Source organism: Carcharodon carcharias, chromosome 19 (genome assembly GCF_017639515.1).
Source record: "Carcharodon carcharias isolate sCarCar2 chromosome 19, sCarCar2.pri, whole genome shotgun sequence".
Taxonomy (NCBI): domain Eukaryota; kingdom Metazoa; phylum Chordata; class Chondrichthyes; order Lamniformes; family Lamnidae; genus Carcharodon; species Carcharodon carcharias.
This window is the reverse complement of record NC_054485.1, coordinates 58,972,921-58,991,654: the sequence shown is the minus strand read 5'-3', so window position 1 is coordinate 58,991,654 and position 18,734 is coordinate 58,972,921. Positions and strand designations below refer to the sequence as shown.

The window sequence follows — 18,734 nt, the reverse complement described above, 5'->3', positions numbered from 1 at the left end:
ACAGCCCCAGTCACAGCCCCAGTCACAGCCGAAGCCCCAGCCCCAGCCCCAGACACAGCCCCAGTCACAGCCCCAGTCACAGCCCCAGCCCCACTCACAGCCATAGCCCCAGACCCAGTCACAGCCTCAGCCCCACTCACAGCCCTAGCCCCAGCCACAGTCCCAGCCCCAGCCCCAGGCACTGACCCAGCCCCAGTCACAGCCCCAGTAACAGCCCCAGTCACAGCAGCAGCCCCAACCCCAGCCTCAGGCAGAGCCACAGACACGGCCCCAGTCCTAGTCACAGCCCTAGTCACATCCCCAGTCATAGGCCCAGTCCAGCCGCAGCCTCAGTAACAGCCGCAGTCACAATCCCAGTCCGAGCCCCAGCCCCAGTCACAAGCACCGCCACAGTCACAGTCACAGCCCCAATCACAGCCCCATCACAGCTACAGCACCAATCACAGCCCCAGTCACAGCCGAAGCCCCAGTCCCAGCCGCAGCCCCAGTCAGAGCACCAGACCCAGTCACAGCAGCAGCCTCAACCCCAGTCACAGCCCCAGTCACAGCCGAATCCTCAACCCCAGCCCCAGTCACAGCCCCATCACAGCCACAGCACCAATCATAGCCCCAGTCACAGCCAAAGCCCCAGTCCCAGCCCCAGCCCCAGTCAGAGCTCCAGCCCCAGTCACAGTTGCAGCCCCAGCCCCAGCCCGTCTCACAGCCTCAGCTCCAGCCGCAGACACAGCCCCAGTCCCAGTCACAGCCCCAGCTCCTGCTCCAGCCCCAGTCTCAGGCCCAGTCAAGGCAACAGGCCCAGACACAGCCCCAGTCACAGCCCCAGCAACAATCGCAGCCACAGTCACAGCCCCAGCCCCAGTCTCAGCCACAGCTCCAGCCCCAAGCACAGCCTCAGCCCCAAGCACAGCCCCAGCCCCAGCCCCAACCCCAGCCTCAGTCACAGCCGCAGACACAGCCCCAGTCCTAGTCACAGCCCTAGTCACATCCCCAGTCATAGGCCCAGTCCAGCCGCAGCCCCAGTCACAGCCGCAGTCACAATCCCAGTCCCAGCCCCAGCCCCAGTCTCAAGCACAGCCACAGTCACAGTCAGAGCCCCAATCACAGCCCCATCACAACCACAGCACCAATCACAGCCCCAGTCACAGCCAAAGCCCCAGTCCCAGCGCAGCCCCAGTCAGAGCTCCAGCCCCAGTCACAGCAGCAGCCCGAAACCCCAGTCACAACCCCAGCTCCAGCTCCAGCCCCAGTCTCAGGCCCAGTCAAGGCACCAGGCCCAGACACAGCCCCAGTCACATCCCCAGCAACAATCGCAGCCCCAGTCACAGCAACATCCCCCAGCCCCTGCCCCAGGCACAGCCCCAGCCCCAGGCACAGCCCCAGCCCCAGGTCCAGTCACAGCCCCAGCCCCAGCCCCAGACCCAGCCGCCGTCACATCCCTAGCCCCAGACACAGCCCCAACCCCAGCCCCAGTCACTGCCCCAGCCCCAGCTGCAGTCACAGCCTCAGCCCCTGACACAGCCCCAGCCCCAGCCGCTTATCCAGCCCCAGACACAGCCCCAGCCCCAGCCCCAGTCACTGCCCCAGTCACTGCCCCAGCCCCAGCCCCAGCCCAAGCCCCAGTCACAGCCCCAGCCCCAACCCCAGTCACTGCCCCAGCCCCAGTCCCAATCCCAATCACAGCCCCTATCACAGCCCCAGCCCCAGTCACAGCCCCAGTAACAGCCCCATTCACAGCAGCAGCCCCAACGCCAGCCTCAGTCAGAGCCGCAGACACGGCCCCAGTCCTAGTCATAGCCCTAGTCACATCCCCAGTCATAGGCCCAGTCCAGCCGCAGCCTCAGGCACAAGCACAGCCACAGTCACAGCCAAAGCCCCAGTCCCAGCCCCAGCCCCAGCCCCAGCCGCAGTCAGAGCTCCAGCCCCAGTCACAGCAGCAGCCCCAACCCCAGTCACAGCCCCAGCCCCAGCTCCAGCCCCAGTCACAGTTGCAGCCCCAGCCCCAGCCCCTCTCACAGACTGAGCTCCAGCCCCAGACACAGCCCCAGCCTCAGACACAGCCCCAGCACCAGTCACTGACCAAGCCCCAGTCACTGCCCCAGCCCCACCCCAGTCACAGCCACAGCCCCAGCCCCTGACACAGCCCCAGCCCCAGTCGCTTATCCAGCCCCAGACACAGCCCCAGCCCCAGTCACTGTCCTAGCCCCAGTCACAGCCTCAGTCACAGCCCCAACCCCAGTCACAGCCACAGCCCCAGTCACTGCCCCAGCCCCAGCCCCAGTCACAGCCCCAGTCACTGCCCCAGACCCAGCCCCAGTCACAGCCCCAGCCCCAACCCCAGTCACTGCCCCAGCCCCTGTCCCAATCCCAATCACAGCCCCAGTCACAGCCCCAGTCCCTGCCCCTGTCACAGACCCAGTAACAGACCCAGTCACAGCCGCAGACACGGCCCCAGTCCTAGTCACAGCCCCAGTCACATCCCAAGTCATAGGCCCAGTCCAGCCTCAGCCCCAGTCACAGCCCCAATCACAGCCCCATCACAACCACAGCACCAATCACAGCCCCAGTCCCAGACGAATCCCCAGTCCCAGCCCCATCCCCAGTCAGAGCTCCAGCCCCAGTCACAGCAGCAGCCCCAACCCCAGTCACAACCCCAGCTCCAGCTCCAGCCCCAGTCTCAGGCCCAGTCAAGGCAACAGCCCCACACAGACCCAGTCACAGCCCCAGCAACAATCGCAGCCCCAGTCACAGCCGAAGCCCCAGCCCCAGCCCCAGCCCCAGTCAGAGCTCCAGCCCCAGTCACAGTTGCAGCCCCAGCCCCAGCCCGTCTCACAGCCTCAGCTCCAGCCGCAGACACAGCCCCAGTCCCAGTCACAGCCCCAGCACCAGTCATTGCCCCAGTCACAGCCACAGCACCAATCACCGCCCCAGTCACAGCCACAGCACCAATCACAGCCCCAGTCACAGCCGAAGCCCAAGCCCCAGCCCCAGTCACAGCCCCAGCCCCTGTCTCAGCCACAGCTCCAGCCCCAGGCACAGCCTCAACCCCAAGCACAGCCCCAGCCCCAGACACAGCACCAGTCACAGCCCCAGCCCCAGTCTCAGCCACAGCTCCAGCCCCTGCCCCAGCCGCAGTCACATCCCTAGCCCCAGACACAGCCCCAGCCCCAGACACAGCCCCAGTCACTGCCCCAGTCTGAGTCTCAGCCACAGCTCCAGCCCCAGGCACAGCCTCAGCCCCAAGCACAGCCCCAGCCCCAAACACAGCCCCAGTCACAGCCTCAGCCCCAAGCACAGCCCCAGCCCCAGCCCCTGCCCCAGCCCCAGTCACATCCCTAGCCCCAGACACAGCCCCAGCCCCAGCCCCAGTCACTGCTCCAGTCACAGCCGCAGTCACAGCCTCAGCCCCAGCCCCTGTCACAGCCCCAGCCCCAGCCGCTTATCCAACCCCAAGACACAGCCCCAGACCCAGACACAGACCCAGCCCCAGTCACTGCCCCAGCCCCAGTCACAGCCTCAGTCACAGCACCAACCCCAGTCACAGCCACAGCCCCAGTCACTGCCCCAGCCCCAGCCCCAGTCCCAGTCACAGCCCCAGCCCCAGTCACAGCCCCAGTCACTGCCCCAGCCCCAGCCCCATTCACAGCCCCAGCCCCAGCCCCAGTCACTGCCCCAGCCCCAGTCCCAATCCCAATCACAGCCCCTGTCACAGCCCCAGCCCCAGTCACAGCCCCAGTAACAGCACCAGTCACAGCAGCAGCCCCAACCCCAGCCTCAGTCAGAGCCGCAGACACGGCACCAGTCCTAGTCACAGCCCCAGTCATATCCCCAGTCATAGGCCAGTCCAGCCGCAGCCCCAGTCACAGCCGCAGTCACAATCCCAGTCCAGCCCCAGCCCCAGTCACAAGCACCGCCACAGTCACAGTCACAGCCCCAATCACAGCCCCATCACAGCCACAGCACTGATCATAGCCCCAGTCACAGCCAAAGCCCCAGTCCCAGACCCAGCCCCAGTCAGAGCTCCAGCCCCAGTCACAGCAGCAGCCTCAACCCCAGTCACAACCCCAGCTCCAGCTCCAGCCCCAGTCTCAGGCCCAGTCAAGGCACCAGCCCCAGACACAGACCCAGTCCCAGCCCCAGCCCCAGTCAAAAGCACAGCCACAGAAACAGTCACAGCCCCAATCACAGCCCCAGTCCCAGCCGCAGCCCCAGTCAGAGCCCCAACCCCAGTCACAACCTCAGCTCCAGCTCCAGCCCCAGTCTCAGGCCCAGTAAAGGCACCAGGCCCAGACACAGCCCCAGCAACAATCGCAGCCACAGTCACAGCAACAAGCCCCAGCCCCAGCCCCAGGCACAGCCCCAGCCCCAGTCTCAGCCACAGCTCCAGCCCCAAACACAGCCTCAGCCCCAAGCACAGCCCCAGCCCCAGCCCCAGCCCCAGCCCCAGTCACATCCCTAGCCCCAGACACAGCCCAACCCCAGCCCCAGTCACTGCCCCAGCCCCAGCCGCAGTCACAGCCTCAGCCACAGCCCCTGACACAGCCCCAGCCCCAGTCACTGCCCCAGCCCCAGTCACAGCCTCAGTCACAGCCCCAACCCCAGTCACAGCCACAGCCCCAGTCACTGCCCCAGCCCCAGCCCGAGTCACAGCCCCAGTCACAGCCCCAGCCCCAGCCTCAGTCACAGCCCCAACCCCAGTCACAGCCCCAACCCCAGTCACAGCCACAGCCCCAGTCACTGCCCCAGCCGCAGCCCCAGCCCCAGTCACAGCCCCAGTCACAATCCCAGTCCCAGCCCCAGCCCCAGTCACAAGCACCGCCACAGTCACAGTCACAGCCCCAATCACAGCCCCATCACAGCTACAGCACCAATCACAGCCCCAGTCACAGCCAAAGCCCCAGTCCCAGCTGCAGCCCCAGTCAGAGCTCCAGCCCCAGTAACAGCAGCAGCCCCAACCCCAGTCACAACCCCAGCTCCAGCTCCATCCCCAGTCTCAGGCCCAGTCAAGGCACCAGGCCCAGACACAGCCCCAGTCACAGCCCCAGTCACAGCCCCAGCAACAATCGCAGCCCCAGTCACAGCAACATCCCCCAGCCCCAGCCCCAGGCACAGCCCCAGCCCCAGTCACAGCCCCAACCCCAGTCTCAGCCACAGCTCCAGCCCCAAGCACAGCCTCAGCCCCAAGCACAGCCCCAGCCCCAGCCCCAACCCCAGTCACAGCCGCAGACACAGCCCCAGTCCTAGTCACAGCCCTAGTCACATCCCCAGTCATAGGCCCAGTCCAGCCGCAGCCCCAGTCACAGCCGCAGTCACAATCCCAGTCCAGCCCCAGCCCCAGTCACAAGCACCGCCACAGTCACAGTCAGAGCCCCAATCACAGCCCCATCACAGCCACAGCACCAATCACAGCCCCAGTCACAGCCAAAGCCCCAGTCCCAGCCGCAGCCCCAGTCAGAGCTCCAGCCCCAGTCGCAGCAGCAGCGCCAACCCCAGTCACAACCCCAGCTCCAGCTCCAGCCCCAGTCTCAGGCCCTGTCAAGGCACCAGCCCCTGACACAGCCTCAGTCACAGCCCCAGGCTGAGCCCCATTCACAGCCACAGCCCCAGCCCCAGGCACAGCCCCAGCCCCAGTCAAAGCCCCAGCCCCAGCCCCAGGCAAAGCCCCAGCCCCAGTCACAGCCCCAGCCCCAGTCTCAGCCACAGCTCCAGCCCCAGCCCCAGGCACAGCCTCAGCCCCAAGCACAGCCCCAGCCCCAGCCCCAACCCCAGCCCCAGTCACAGCCCCAGCCACAGTCACAACTCCAGCCCCAGTCTCACGCCCTGTCAAGGCACCAGCCCCACACAGACCCAGTCACAGCCCCAGTCACAGCCCCAGCAACAATCGCAGCCCCAGTCACAGCAACATCCCCCAGCCCCTGCCCCAGTCACAGCCCCAGTCACAGCCCCAGTCACAGCCGAAGCCCCAGCCCCAGCCCCAGACACAGCCCCAGTCACAGCCCCAGTCACAGCCCCAGCCCCACTCACAGCCATAGCCCCAGACCCAGTCACAGCCTCAGCCCCACTCACAGCCCTAGCCCCAGCCACAGTCCCAGCCCCAGCCCCAGGCACTGACCCAGCCCCAGTCACAGCCCCAGTAACAGCCCCAGTCACAGCAGCAGCCCCAACCCCAGCCTCAGGCAGAGCCACAGACACGGCCCCAGTCCTAGTCACAGCCCTAGTCACATCCCCAGTCATAGGCCCAGTCCAGCCGCAGCCTCAGTAACAGCCGCAGTCACAATCCCAGTCCGAGCCCCAGCCCCAGTCACAAGCACCGCCACAGTCACAGTCACAGCCCCAATCACAGCCCCATCACAGCTACAGCACCAATCACAGCCCCAGTCACAGCCGAAGCCCCAGTCCCAGCCGCAGCCCCAGTCAGAGCACCAGACCCAGTCACAGCAGCAGCCTCAACCCCAGTCACAGCCCCAGTCACAGCCGAATCCTCAACCCCAGCCCCAGTCACAGCCCCATCACAGCCACAGCACCAATCATAGCCCCAGTCACAGCCAAAGCCCCAGTCCCAGCCCCAGCCCCAGTCAGAGCTCCAGCCCCAGTCACAGTTGCAGCCCCAGCCCCAGCCCGTCTCACAGCCTCAGCTCCAGCCGCAGACACAGCCCCAGTCCCAGTCACAGCCCCAGCTCCTGCTCCAGCCCCAGTCTCAGGCCCAGTCAAGGCAACAGGCCCAGACACAGCCCCAGTCACAGCCCCAGCAACAATCGCAGCCACAGTCACAGCCCCAGCCCCAGTCTCAGCCACAGCTCCAGCCCCAAGCACAGCCTCAGCCCCAAGCACAGCCCCAGCCCCAGCCCCAACCCCAGCCTCAGTCACAGCCGCAGACACAGCCCCAGTCCTAGTCACAGCCCTAGTCACATCCCCAGTCATAGGCCCAGTCCAGCCGCAGCCGCAGTCACAATCCCAGTCCCAGCCCCAGCCCCAGTCTCAAGCACAGCCACAGTCACAGTCAGAGCCCCAATCACAGCCCCATCACAGCCACAGCACCAATCACAGCCCCAGTCACAGCCAAAGCCCCAGTCCCAGCGCAGCCCCAGTCAGAGCTCCAGCCCCAGTCACAGCAGCAGCCCGAAACCCCAGTCACAACCCCAGCTCCAGCTCCAGCCCCAGTCTCAGGCCCAGTCAAGGCACCAGGCCCAGACACAGCCCCAGTCACATCCCCAGCAACAATCGCAGCCCCAGTCACAGCAACATCCCCCAGCCCCTGCCCCAGGCACAGCCCCAGCCCCAGGCACAGCCCCAGCCCCAGGTCCAGTCACAGCCCCAGCCCCAGCCCCAGACCCAGCCGCCGTCACATCCCTAGCCCCAGACACAGCCCCAACCCCAGCCCCAGTCACTGCCCCAGCCCCAGCTGCAGTCACAGCCTCAGCCCCTGACACAGCCCCAGCCCCAGCCGCTTATCCAGCCCCAGACACAGCCCCAGCCCCAGCCCCAGTCACTGCCCCAGTCACTGCCCCAGCCCCAGCCCCAGCCCAAGCCCCAGTCACAGCCCCAGCCCCAACCCCAGTCACTGCCCCAGCCCCAGTCCCAATCCCAATCACAGCCCCTATCACAGCCCCAGCCCCAGTCACAGCCCCAGTAACAGCCCCATTCACAGCAGCAGCCCCAACGCCAGCCTCAGTCAGAGCCGCAGACACGGCCCCAGTCCTAGTCATAGCCCTAGTCACATCCCCAGTCATAGGCCCAGTCCAGCCGCAGCCTCAGGCACAAGCACAGCCACAGTCACAGCCAAAGCCCCAGTCCCAGCCCCAGCCCCAGCCCCAGCCGCAGTCAGAGCTCCAGCCCCAGTCACAGCAGCAGCCCCAACCCCAGTCACAGCCCCAGCCCCAGCTCCAGCCCCAGTCACAGTTGCAGCCCCAGCCCCAGCCCCTCTCACAGACTGAGCTCCAGCCCCAGACACAGCCCCAGCCTCAGACACAGCCCCAGCACCAGTCACTGACCAAGCCCCAGTCACTGCCCCAGCCCCACCCCAGTCACAGCCACAGCCCCAGCCCCTGACACAGCCCCAGCCCCAGTCGCTTATCCAGCCCCAGACACAGCCCCAGCCCCAGTCACTGTCCTAGCCCCAGTCACAGCCTCAGTCACAGCCCCAACCCCAGTCACAGCCACAGCCCCAGTCACTGCCCCAGCCCCAGCCCCAGTCACAGCCCCAGTCACTGCCCCAGACCCAGCCCCAGTCACAGCCCCAGCCCCAACCCCAGTCACTGCCCCAGCCCCTGTCCCAATCCCAATCACAGCCCCAGTCACAGCCCCAGTCCCAGCCCCTGTCACAGACCCAGTAACAGACCCAGTCACAGCCGCAGACACGGCCCCAGTCCTAGTCACAGCCCCAGTCACATCCCAAGTCATAGGCCCAGTCCAGCCTCAGCCCCAGTCACAGCCCCAATCACAGCCCCATCACAACCACAGCACCAATCACAGCCCCAGTCCCAGACGAATCCCCAGTCCCAGCCCCATCCCCAGTCAGAGCTCCAGCCCCAGTCACAGCAGCAGCCCCAACCCCAGTCACAACCCCAGCTCCAGCTCCAGCCCCAGTCTCAGGCCCAGTCAAGGCACCAGCCCCACACAGACCCAGTCACAGCCCCAGCAACAATCGCAGCCCCAGTCACAGCCGAAGCCCCAGCCCCAGCCCCAGCCCCAGTCAGAGCTCCAGCCCCAGTCACAGTTGCAGCCCCAGCCCCAGCCCGTCTCACAGCCTCAGCTCCAGCCGCAGACACAGCCCCAGTCCCAGTCACAGCCCCAGCACCAGTCATTGCCCCAGTCACAGCCACAGCACCAATCACCGCCCCAGTCACAGCCACAGCACCAATCACAGCCCCAGTCACAGCCGAAGCCCAAGCCCCAGCCCCAGTCACAGCCCCAGCCCCGGGCGCAGCCACAGCTCCAGCCCCAGGCACAGCCACAACCCCAAGCACAGCCCCAGCCCCAGACACAGCACCAGTCACAGCCCCAGCCCCAGTCTTAGCCACAGCTCCAGCCCCTGCCCCAGCCGCAGTCACATCCCTAGCCCCAGACACAGCCCCAGCCCCAGACACAGCCCCAGTCACTGCCCCAGTCTGAGTCTCAGCCACAGCTCCAGCCCCAGGCACAGCCTCAGCCCCAAGCACAGCCCCAGCCCCAAACACAGCCCCAGTCACAGCCTCAGCCCCAAGCACAGCCCCTGCCCCAGCCCCAGTCACATCCCTAGCCCCAGACACAGCCCCAGCCCCAGCCCCAGTCACTGCTCCAGTCACAGCCGCAGTCACAGCCTCAGCCCCAGCCCCTGACACAGCCCCAGCCCCAGCCGCTTATCCAACCCCAAGACACAGCCCCAGACCCAGACACAGACCCAGCCCCAGTCACTGCCCCAGCCCCAGTCACAGCCTCAGTCACAGCACCAACCCCAGTCACAGCCACAGCCCCAGTCACTGCCCCAGCCCCAGCCCCAGTCCCAGTCACAGCCCCAGCCCCAGTCACAGCCCCAGTCACTGCCCCAGCCCCAGCCCCATTCACAGCCCCAGCCCCAGCCCCAGTCACTGCCCCAGCCCCAGTCCCAATCCCAATCACAGCCCCTGTCACAGCCCCAGCCCCAGTCACAGCCCCAGTAACAGCACCAGTCACAGCAGCAGCCCCAACCCCAGCCTCAGTCAGAGCCGCAGACACGGCACCAGTCCTAGTCACAGCCCCAGTCATATCCCCAGTCATAGGCCAGTCCAGCCGCAGCCCCAGTCACAGCCGCAGTCACAATCCCAGTCCAGCCCCAGCCCCAGTCACAAGCACCGCCACAGTCACAGTCACAGCCCCAATCACAGCCCCATCACAGCCACAGCACTGATCATAGCCCCAGTCACAGCCAAAGCCCCAGTCCCAGACCCAGCCCCAGTCAGAGCTCCAGCCCCAGTCACAGCAGCAGCCTCAACCCCAGTCACAACCCCAGCTCCAGCTCCAGCCCCAGTCTCAGGCCCAGTCAAGGCACCAGCCCCAGACACAGACCCAGTCCCAGCCCCAGCCCCAGTCAAAAGCACAGCCACAGAAACAGTCACAGCCCCAATCACAGCCCCAGTCCCAGCCGCAGCCCCAGTCAGAGCCCCAACCCCAGTCACAACCTCAGCTCCAGCTCCAGCCCCAGTCTCAGGCCCAGTAAAGGCACCAGGCCCAGACACAGCCCCAGCAACAATCGCAGCCACAGTCACAGCAACAAGCCCCAGCCCCAGCCCCAGGCACAGCCCCAGCCCCAGTCTCAGCCACAGCTCCAGCCCCAAACACAGCCTCAGCCCCAAGCACAGCCCCAGCCCCAGCCCCAGCCCCAGCCCCAGTCACATCCCTAGCCCCAGACACAGCCCAACCCCAGCCCCAGTCACTGCCCCAGCCCCAGCCGCAGTCACAGCCTCAGCCACAGCCCCTGACACAGCCCCAGCCCCAGTCACTGCCCCAGCCCCAGTCACAGCCTCAGTCACAGCCCCAACCCCAGTCACAGCCACAGCCCCAGTCACTGCCCCAGCCCCAGCCCGAGTCACAGCCCCAGTCACAGCCCCAGCCCCAGCCTCAGTCACAGCCCCAACCCCAGTCACAGCCCCAACCCCAGTCACAGCCACAGCCCCAGTCACTGCCCCAGCCGCAGCCCCAGCCCCAGTCACAGCCCCAGTCACAATCCCAGTCCCAGCCCCAGCCCCAGTCACAAGCACCGCCACAGTCACAGTCACAGCCCCAATCACAGCCCCATCACAGCTACAGCACCAATCACAGCCCCAGTCACAGCCAAAGCCCCAGTCCCAGCTGCAGCCCCAGTCAGAGCTCCAGCCCCAGTAACAGCAGCAGCCCCAACCCCAGTCACAACCCCAGCTCCAGCTCCATCCCCAGTCTCAGGCCCAGTCAAGGCACCAGGCCCAGACACAGCCCCAGTCACAGCCCCAGTCACAGCCCCAGCAACAATCGCAGCCCCAGTCACAGCAACATCCCCCAGCCCCAGCCCCAGGCACAGCCCCAGCCCCAGTCACAGCCCCAACCCCAGTCTCAGCCACAGCTCCAGCCCCAAGCACAGCCTCAGCCCCAAGCACAGCCCCAGCCCCAGCCCCAACCCCAGTCACAGCCGCAGACACAGCCCCAGTCCTAGTCACAGCCCTAGTCACATCCCCAGTCATAGGCCCAGTCCAGCCGCAGCCCCAGTCACAGCCGCAGTCACAATCCCAGTCCAGCCCCAGCCCCAGTCACAAGCACCGCCACAGTCACAGTCAGAGCCCCAATCACAGCCCCATCACAGCCACAGCACCAATCACAGCCCCAGTCACAGCCAAAGCCCCAGTCCCAGCCGCAGCCCCAGTCAGAGCTCCAGCCCCAGTCGCAGCAGCAGCGCCAACCCCAGTCACAACCCCAGCTCCAGCTCCAGCCCCAGTCTCAGGCCCTGTCAAGGCACCAGCCCCTGACACAGCCTCAGTCACAGCCCCAGGCTGAGCCCCATTCACAGCCACAGCCCCAGCCCCAGGCACAGCCCCAGCCCCAGTCAAAGCCCCAGCCCCAGCCCCAGGCAAAGCCCCAGCCCCAGTCACAGCCCCAGCCCCAGTCTCAGCCACAGCTCCAGCCCCAGCCCCAGGCACAGCCTCAGCCCCAAGCACAGCCCCAGCCCCAGCCCCAACCCCAGCCCCAGTCACAGCCCCAGCCACAGTCACAACTCCAGCCCCAGTCTCACGCCCTGTCAAGGCACCAGCCCCACACAGACCCAGTCACAGCCCCAGTCACAGCCCCAGCAACAATCGCAGCCCCAGTCACAGCAACATCCCCCAGCCCCTGCCCCAGTCACAGCCCCAGTCACAGCCCCAGTCACAGCCGAAGCCCCAGCCCCAGCCCCAGACACAGCCCCAGTCACAGCCCCAGTCACAGCCCCAGCCCCACTCACAGCCATAGCCCCAGACCCAGTCACAGCCTCAGCCCCACTCACAGCCCTAGCCCCAGCCACAGTCCCAGCCCCAGCCCCAGGCACTGACCCAGCCCCAGTCACAGCCCCAGTAACAGCCCCAGTCACAGCAGCAGCCCCAACCCCAGCCTCAGGCAGAGCCACAGACACGGCCCCAGTCCTAGTCACAGCCCTAGTCACATCCCCAGTCATAGGCCCAGTCCAGCCGCAGCCTCAGTAACAGCCGCAGTCACAATCCCAGTCCGAGCCCCAGCCCCAGTCACAAGCACCGCCACAGTCACAGTCACAGCCCCAATCACAGCCCCATCACAGCTACAGCACCAATCACAGCCCCAGTCACAGCCGAAGCCCCAGTCCCAGCCGCAGCCCCAGTCAGAGCACCAGACCCAGTCACAGCAGCAGCCTCAACCCCAGTCACAGCCCCAGTCACAGCCGAATCCTCAACCCCAGCCCCAGTCACAGCCCCATCACAGCCACAGCACCAATCATAGCCCCAGTCACAGCCAAAGCCCCAGTCCCAGCCCCAGCCCCAGTCAGAGCTCCAGCCCCAGTCACAGTTGCAGCCCCAGCCCCAGCCCGTCTCACAGCCTCAGCTCCAGCCGCAGACACAGCCCCAGTCCCAGTCACAGCCCCAGCTCCTGCTCCAGCCCCAGTCTCAGGCCCAGTCAAGGCAACAGGCCCAGACACAGCCCCAGTCACAGCCCCAGCAACAATCGCAGCCACAGTCACAGCCCCAGCCCCAGTCTCAGCCACAGCTCCAGCCCCAAGCACAGCCTCAGCCCCAAGCACAGCCCCAGCCCCAGCCCCAACCCCAGCCTCAGTCACAGCCGCAGACACAGCCCCAGTCCTAGTCACAGCCCTAGTCACATCCCCAGTCATAGGCCCAGTCCAGCCGCAGCCCCAGTCACAGCCGCAGTCACAATCCCAGTCCCAGCCCCAGCCCCAGTCTCAAGCACAGCCACAGTCACAGTCAGAGCCCCAATCACAGCCCCATCACAACCACAGCACCAATCACAGCCCCAGTCCCAGACGAATCCCCAGTCCCAGCCCCATCCCCAGTCAGAGCTCCAGCCCCAGTCACAGCAGCAGCCCCAACCCCAGTCACAACCCCAGCTCCAGCTCCAGCCCCAGTCTCAGGCCCAGTCAAGGCACCAGCCCCACACAGACCCAGTCACAGCCCCAGCAACAATCGCAGCCCCAGTCACAGCCGAAGCCCCAGCCCCAGCCCCAGCCCCAGTCAGAGCTCCAGCCCCAGTCACAGTTGCAGCCCCAGCCCCAGCCCGTCTCACAGCCTCAGCTCCAGCCGCAGACACAGCCCCAGTCCCAGTCACAGCCCCAGCACCAGTCATTGCCCCAGTCACAGCCACAGCACCAATCACCGCCCCAGTCACAGCCACAGCACCAATCACAGCCCCAGTCACAGCCGAAGCCCAAGCCCCAGCCCCAGTCACAGCCCCAGCCCCTGTCTCAGCCACAGCTCCAGCCCCAGGCACAGCCTCAACCCCAAGCACAGCCCCAGCCCCAGACACAGCACCAGTCACAGCCCCAGCCCCAGTCTTAGCCACAGCTCCAGCCCCTGCCCCAGCCGCAGTCACATCCCTAGCCCCAGACACAGCCCCAGCCCCAGACACAGCCCCAGTCACTGCCCCAGTCTGAGTCTCAGCCACAGCTCCAGCCCCAGGCACAGCCTCAGCCCCAAGCACAGCCCCAGCCCCAAACACAGCCCCAGTCACAGCCTCAGCCCCAAGCACAGCCCCAGCCCCAGCCCCTGCCCCAGCCCCAGTCACATCCCTAGCCCCAGACACAGCCCCAGCCCCAGCCCCAGTCACTGCTCCAGTCACAGCCGCAGTCACAGCCTCAGCCCCAGCCCCTGTCACAGCCCCAGCCCCAGCCGCTTATCCAACCCCAAGACACAGCCCCAGACCCAGACACAGACCCAGCCCCAGTCACTGCCCCAGCCCCAGTCACAGCCTCAGTCACAGCACCAACCCCAGTCACAGCCACAGCCCCAGTCACTGCCCCAGCCCCAGCCCCAGTCCCAGTCACAGCCCCAGCCCCAGTCACAGCCCCAGTCACTGCCCCAGCCCCAGCCCCATTCACAGCCCCAGCCCCAGCCCCAGTCACTGCCCCAGCCCCAGTCCCAATCCCAATCACAGCCCCTGTCACAGCCCCAGCCCCAGTCACAGCCCCAGTAACAGCACCAGTCACAGCAGCAGCCCCAACCCCAGCCTCAGTCAGAGCCGCAGACACGGCACCAGTCCTAGTCACAGCCCCAGTCATATCCCCAGTCATAGGCCAGTCCAGCCGCAGCCCCAGTCACAGCCGCAGTCACAATCCCAGTCCAGCCCCAGCCCCAGTCACAAGCACCGCCACAGTCACAGTCACAGCCCCAATCACAGCCCCATCACAGCCACAGCACTGATCATAGCCCCAGTCACAGCCAAAGCCCCAGTCCCAGACCCAGCCCCAGTCAGAGCTCCAGCCCCAGTCACAGCAGCAGCCTCAACCCCAGTCACAACCCCAGCTCCAGCTCCAGCCCCAGTCTCAGGCCCAGTCAAGGCACCAGCCCCAGACACAGACCCAGTCCCAGCCCCAGCCCCAGTCAAAAGCACAGCCACAGAAACAGTCACAGCCCCAATCACAGCCCCAGTCCCAGCCGCAGCCCCAGTCAGAGCCCCAACCCCAGTCACAACCTCAGCTCCAGCTCCAGCCCCAGTCTCAGGCCCAGTAAAGGCACCAGGCCCAGACACAGCCCCAGCAACAATCGCAGCCACAGTCACAGCAACAAGCCCCAGCCCCAGCCCCAGGCACAGCCCCAGCCCCAGTCTCAGCCACAGCTCCAGCCCCAAACACAGCCTCAGCCCCAAGCACAGCCCCAGCCCCAGCCCCAGCCCCAGCCCCAGTCACATCCCTAGCCCCAGACACAGCCCAACCCCAGCCCCAGTCACTGCCCCAGCCCCAGCCGCAGTCACAGCCTCAGCCACAGCCCCTGACACAGCCCCAGCCCCAGTCACTGCCCCAGCCCCAGTCACAGCCTCAGTCACAGCCCCAACCCCAGTCACAGCCACAGCCCCAGTCACTGCCCCAGCCCCAGCCCGAGTCACAGCCCCAGTCACAGCCCCAGCCCCAGCCTCAGTCACAGCCCCAACCCCAGTCACAGCCCCAACCCCAGTCACAGCCACAGCCCCAGTCACTGCCCCAGCCGCAGCCCCAGCCCCAGTCACAGCCCCAGTCACAATCCCAGTCCCAGCCCCAGCCCCAGTCACAAGCACCGCCACAGTCACAGTCACAGCCCCAATCACAGCCCCATCACAGCTACAGCACCAATCACAGCCCCAGTCACAGCCAAAGCCCCAGTCCCAGCTGCAGCCCCAGTCAGAGCTCCAGCCCCAGTAACAGCAGCAGCCCCAACCCCAGTCACAACCCCAGCTCCAGCTCCATCCCCAGTCTCAGGCCCAGTCAAGGCACCAGGCCCAGACACAGCCCCAGTCACAGCCCCAGTCACAGCCCCAGCAACAATCGCAGCCCCAGTCACAGCAACATCCCCCAGCCCCAGCCCCAGGCACAGCCCCAGCCCCAGTCACAGCCCCAACCCCAGTCTCAGCCACAGCTCCAGCCCCAAGCACAGCCTCAGCCCCAAGCACAGCCCCAGCCCCAGCCCCAACCCCAGTCACAGCCGCAGACACAGCCCCAGTCCTAGTCACAGCCCTAGTCACATCCCCAGTCATAGGCCCAGTCCAGCCGCAGCCCCAGTCACAGCCGCAGTCACAATCCCAGTCCAGCCCCAGCCCCAGTCACAAGCACCGCCACAGTCACAGTCAGAGCCCCAATCACAGCCCCATCACAGCCACAGCACCAATCACAGCCCCAGTCACAGCCAAAGCCCCAGTCCCAGCCGCAGCCCCAGTCAGAGCTCCAGCCCCAGTCGCAGCAGCAGCGCCAACCCCAGTCACAACCCCAGCTCCAGCTCCAGCCCCAGTCTCAGGCCCTGTCAAGGCACCAGCCCCTGACACAGCCTCAGTCACAGCCCCAGGCTGAGCCCCATTCACAGCCACAGCCCCAGCCCCAGGCACAGCCCCAGCCCCAGTCAAAGCCCCAGCCCCAGCCCCAGGCAAAGCCCCAGCCCCAGTCACAGCCCCAGCCCCAGTCACAGCCCCACACAGACCCAGTCTCAGCCACAGCTCCAGCCCCAGCCCCAGGCACAGCCTCAGCCCCAAGCACAGCCCCAGCCCCAGCCCCAACCCCAGCCCCAGTCACAGCCCCAGCCACAGTCACAACTCCAGCCCCAGTCTCACGCCCTGTCAAGGCACCAGCCCCACACAGACCCAGTCACAGCCCCAGTCACAGCCCCAGCAACAATCGCAGCCCCAGTCACAGCAACATCCCCCAGCCCCTGCCCAGTCACAGCCCCAGTCACAGCCCCAGTCACAGCCGAAGCCCCAGCCCCAGCCCCAGACACAGCCCCAGTCACAGCCCCAGTCACAGCCCCAGCCCCACTCACAGCCATAGCCCCAGACCCAGTCACAGCCTCAGCCCCACTCACAGCCCTAGCCCCAGCCACAGTCCCAGCCCCAGCCCCAGGCACTGACCCAGCCCCAGTCACAGCCCCAGTAACAGCCCCAGTCACAGCAGCAGCCCCAACCCCAGCCTCAGGCAGAGCCACAGACACGGCCCCAGCCTAGTCACAGCCCTAGTCACATCCCCAGTCATAGGCCCAGTCCAGCCGCAGCCTCAGTAACAGCCGCAGTCACAATCCCAGTCCGAGCCCCAGCCCCAGTCACAAGCACCGCCACAGTCACAGTCACAGCCCCAATCACAGCCCCATCACAGCTACAGCACCAATCACAGCCCCAGTCACAGCCGAAGCCCCAGTCCCAGCCGCAGCCCCAGTCAGAGCACCAGACCCAGTCACAGCAGCAGCCTCAACCCCAGTCACAGCCCCAGTCACAGCCGAATCCTCAACCCCAGCCCCAGTCACAGCCCCATCACAGCCACAGCACCAATCATAGCCCCAGTCACAGCCAAAGCCCCAGTCCCAGCCCCAGCCCCAGTCAGAGCTCCAGCCCCAGTCACAGTTGCAGCCCCAGCCCCAGCCCGTCTCACAGCCTCAGCTCCAGCCGCAGACACAGCCCCAGTCCCAGTCACAGCCCCAGCTCCTGCTCCAGCCCCAGTCTCAGGCCCAGTCAAGGCAACAGGCCCAGACACAGCCCCAGTCACAGCCCCAGCAACAATCGCAGCCACAGTCACAGCCCCAGCCCCAGTCTCAGCCACAGCTCCAGCCCCAAGCACAGCCTCAGCCCCAAGCACAGCCCCAGCCCCAGCCCCAACCCCAGCCTCAGTCACAGCCGCAGACACAGCCCCAGTCCTAGTCACAGCCCTAGTCACATCCCCAGTCATAGGCCCAGTCCAGCCGCAGCCCCAGTCACAGCCGCAGTCACAATCCCAGTCCCAGCCCCAGCCCCAGTCTCAAGCACAGCCACAGTCACAGTCAGAGCCCCAATCACAGCCCCATCACAACCACAGCACCAATCACAGCCCCAGTCCCAGACGAATCCCCAGTCCCAGCCCCATCCCCAGTCAGAGCTCCAGCCCCAGTCACAGCAGCAGCCCCAACCCCAGTCACAACCCCAGCTCCAGCTCCAGCCCCAGTCTCAGGCCCAGTCAAGGCACCAGCCCCACACAGACCCAGTCACAGCCCCCAGCAACAATCGCAGCCCCAGTCACAGCCGAAGCCCCCAGCCCCAGCCCCAGCCCAGTCAGAGCTCCAGCCCCAGTCACAGTTGCAGCCCCAGCCCCAGCCCGTCTCACAGCCTCAGCTCCAGCCGCAGACACAGCCCCAGTCCCAGTCACAGCCCCAGCACCAGTCATTGCCCCAGTCACAGCCACAGCACCAATCACCGCCCCAGTCACAGCCACAGCACCAATCACAGCCCCAGTCACAGCCGAAGCCCAAGCCCCAGCCCCAGTCACAGCCCCAGCCCTGTCTCAGCCACAGCTCCAGCCCCAGGCACAGCCTCAACCCCAAGCACAGCCCCAGCCCCAGACACAGCACCAGTCACAGCCCCAGCCCCAGTCTTAGCCACAGCTCCAGCCCTGCCCCAGCCGCAGTCACATCCCTAGCCCCAGACACAGCCCCAGCCCCAGACACAGCCCCAGTCACTGCCCCAGTCTGAGTCTCAGCCACAGCTCCAGCCCCAGGCACAGCCTCAGCCCCAAGCACAGCCCCAGCCCCAAACACAGCCCCAGTCACAGCCTCAGCCCCAAGCACAGCCCCAGCCCCAGCCCCTGCCCCAGCCCCAGTCACATCCCTAGCCCCAGACACAGCCCCAGCCCCAGCCCCAGTCACTGCTCCAGTCACAGCCGCAGTCACAGCCTCAGCCCCAGCCCCTGACACAGCCCCAGCCCCAGCCGCTTATCCAACCCCAAGACACAGCCCCAGACCCAGACACAGACCCAGCCCCAGTCACTGCCCCAGCCCCAGTCACAGCCTCAGTCACAGCACCAACCCAGTCACAGCCACAGCCCCAGTCACTGCCCCAGCCCCAGCCCCAGTCCCAGTCACAGCCCCAGCCCCAGTCACAGCCCCAGTCACTGCCCCAGCCCCAGCCCCATTCACAGCCCCAGCCCCAGCCCCAGTCACTGCCCCAGCCCCAGTCCCAATCCAATCACAGCCCTCAGCCCAACCCCAGCCTCAGTCACAGCCGCAGACACAGCCCCAGTCCTAGTCACAGCCCTAGTCACATCCCCAGTCATAGGCCCAGTCCAGCCGCAGCCCCAGTCACAGCCGCAGTCACAA

The 18,734-nt window shown here is 66.5% G+C and overlaps 2 pseudogenes; both read left to right on the top strand.

The window, feature by feature from the left end:
* Positions 1-1,884: 1,884 nt before the first annotated feature.
* On the top strand, positions 1,885-6,582 carry LOC121291195 (annotated as a pseudogene).
* A 1,210-nt stretch (positions 6,583-7,792) lies between these two features.
* The window catches only part of LOC121291194, a 27,189-nt pseudogene continuing 16,247 nt past the window's right edge, over positions 7,793-18,734 (top strand).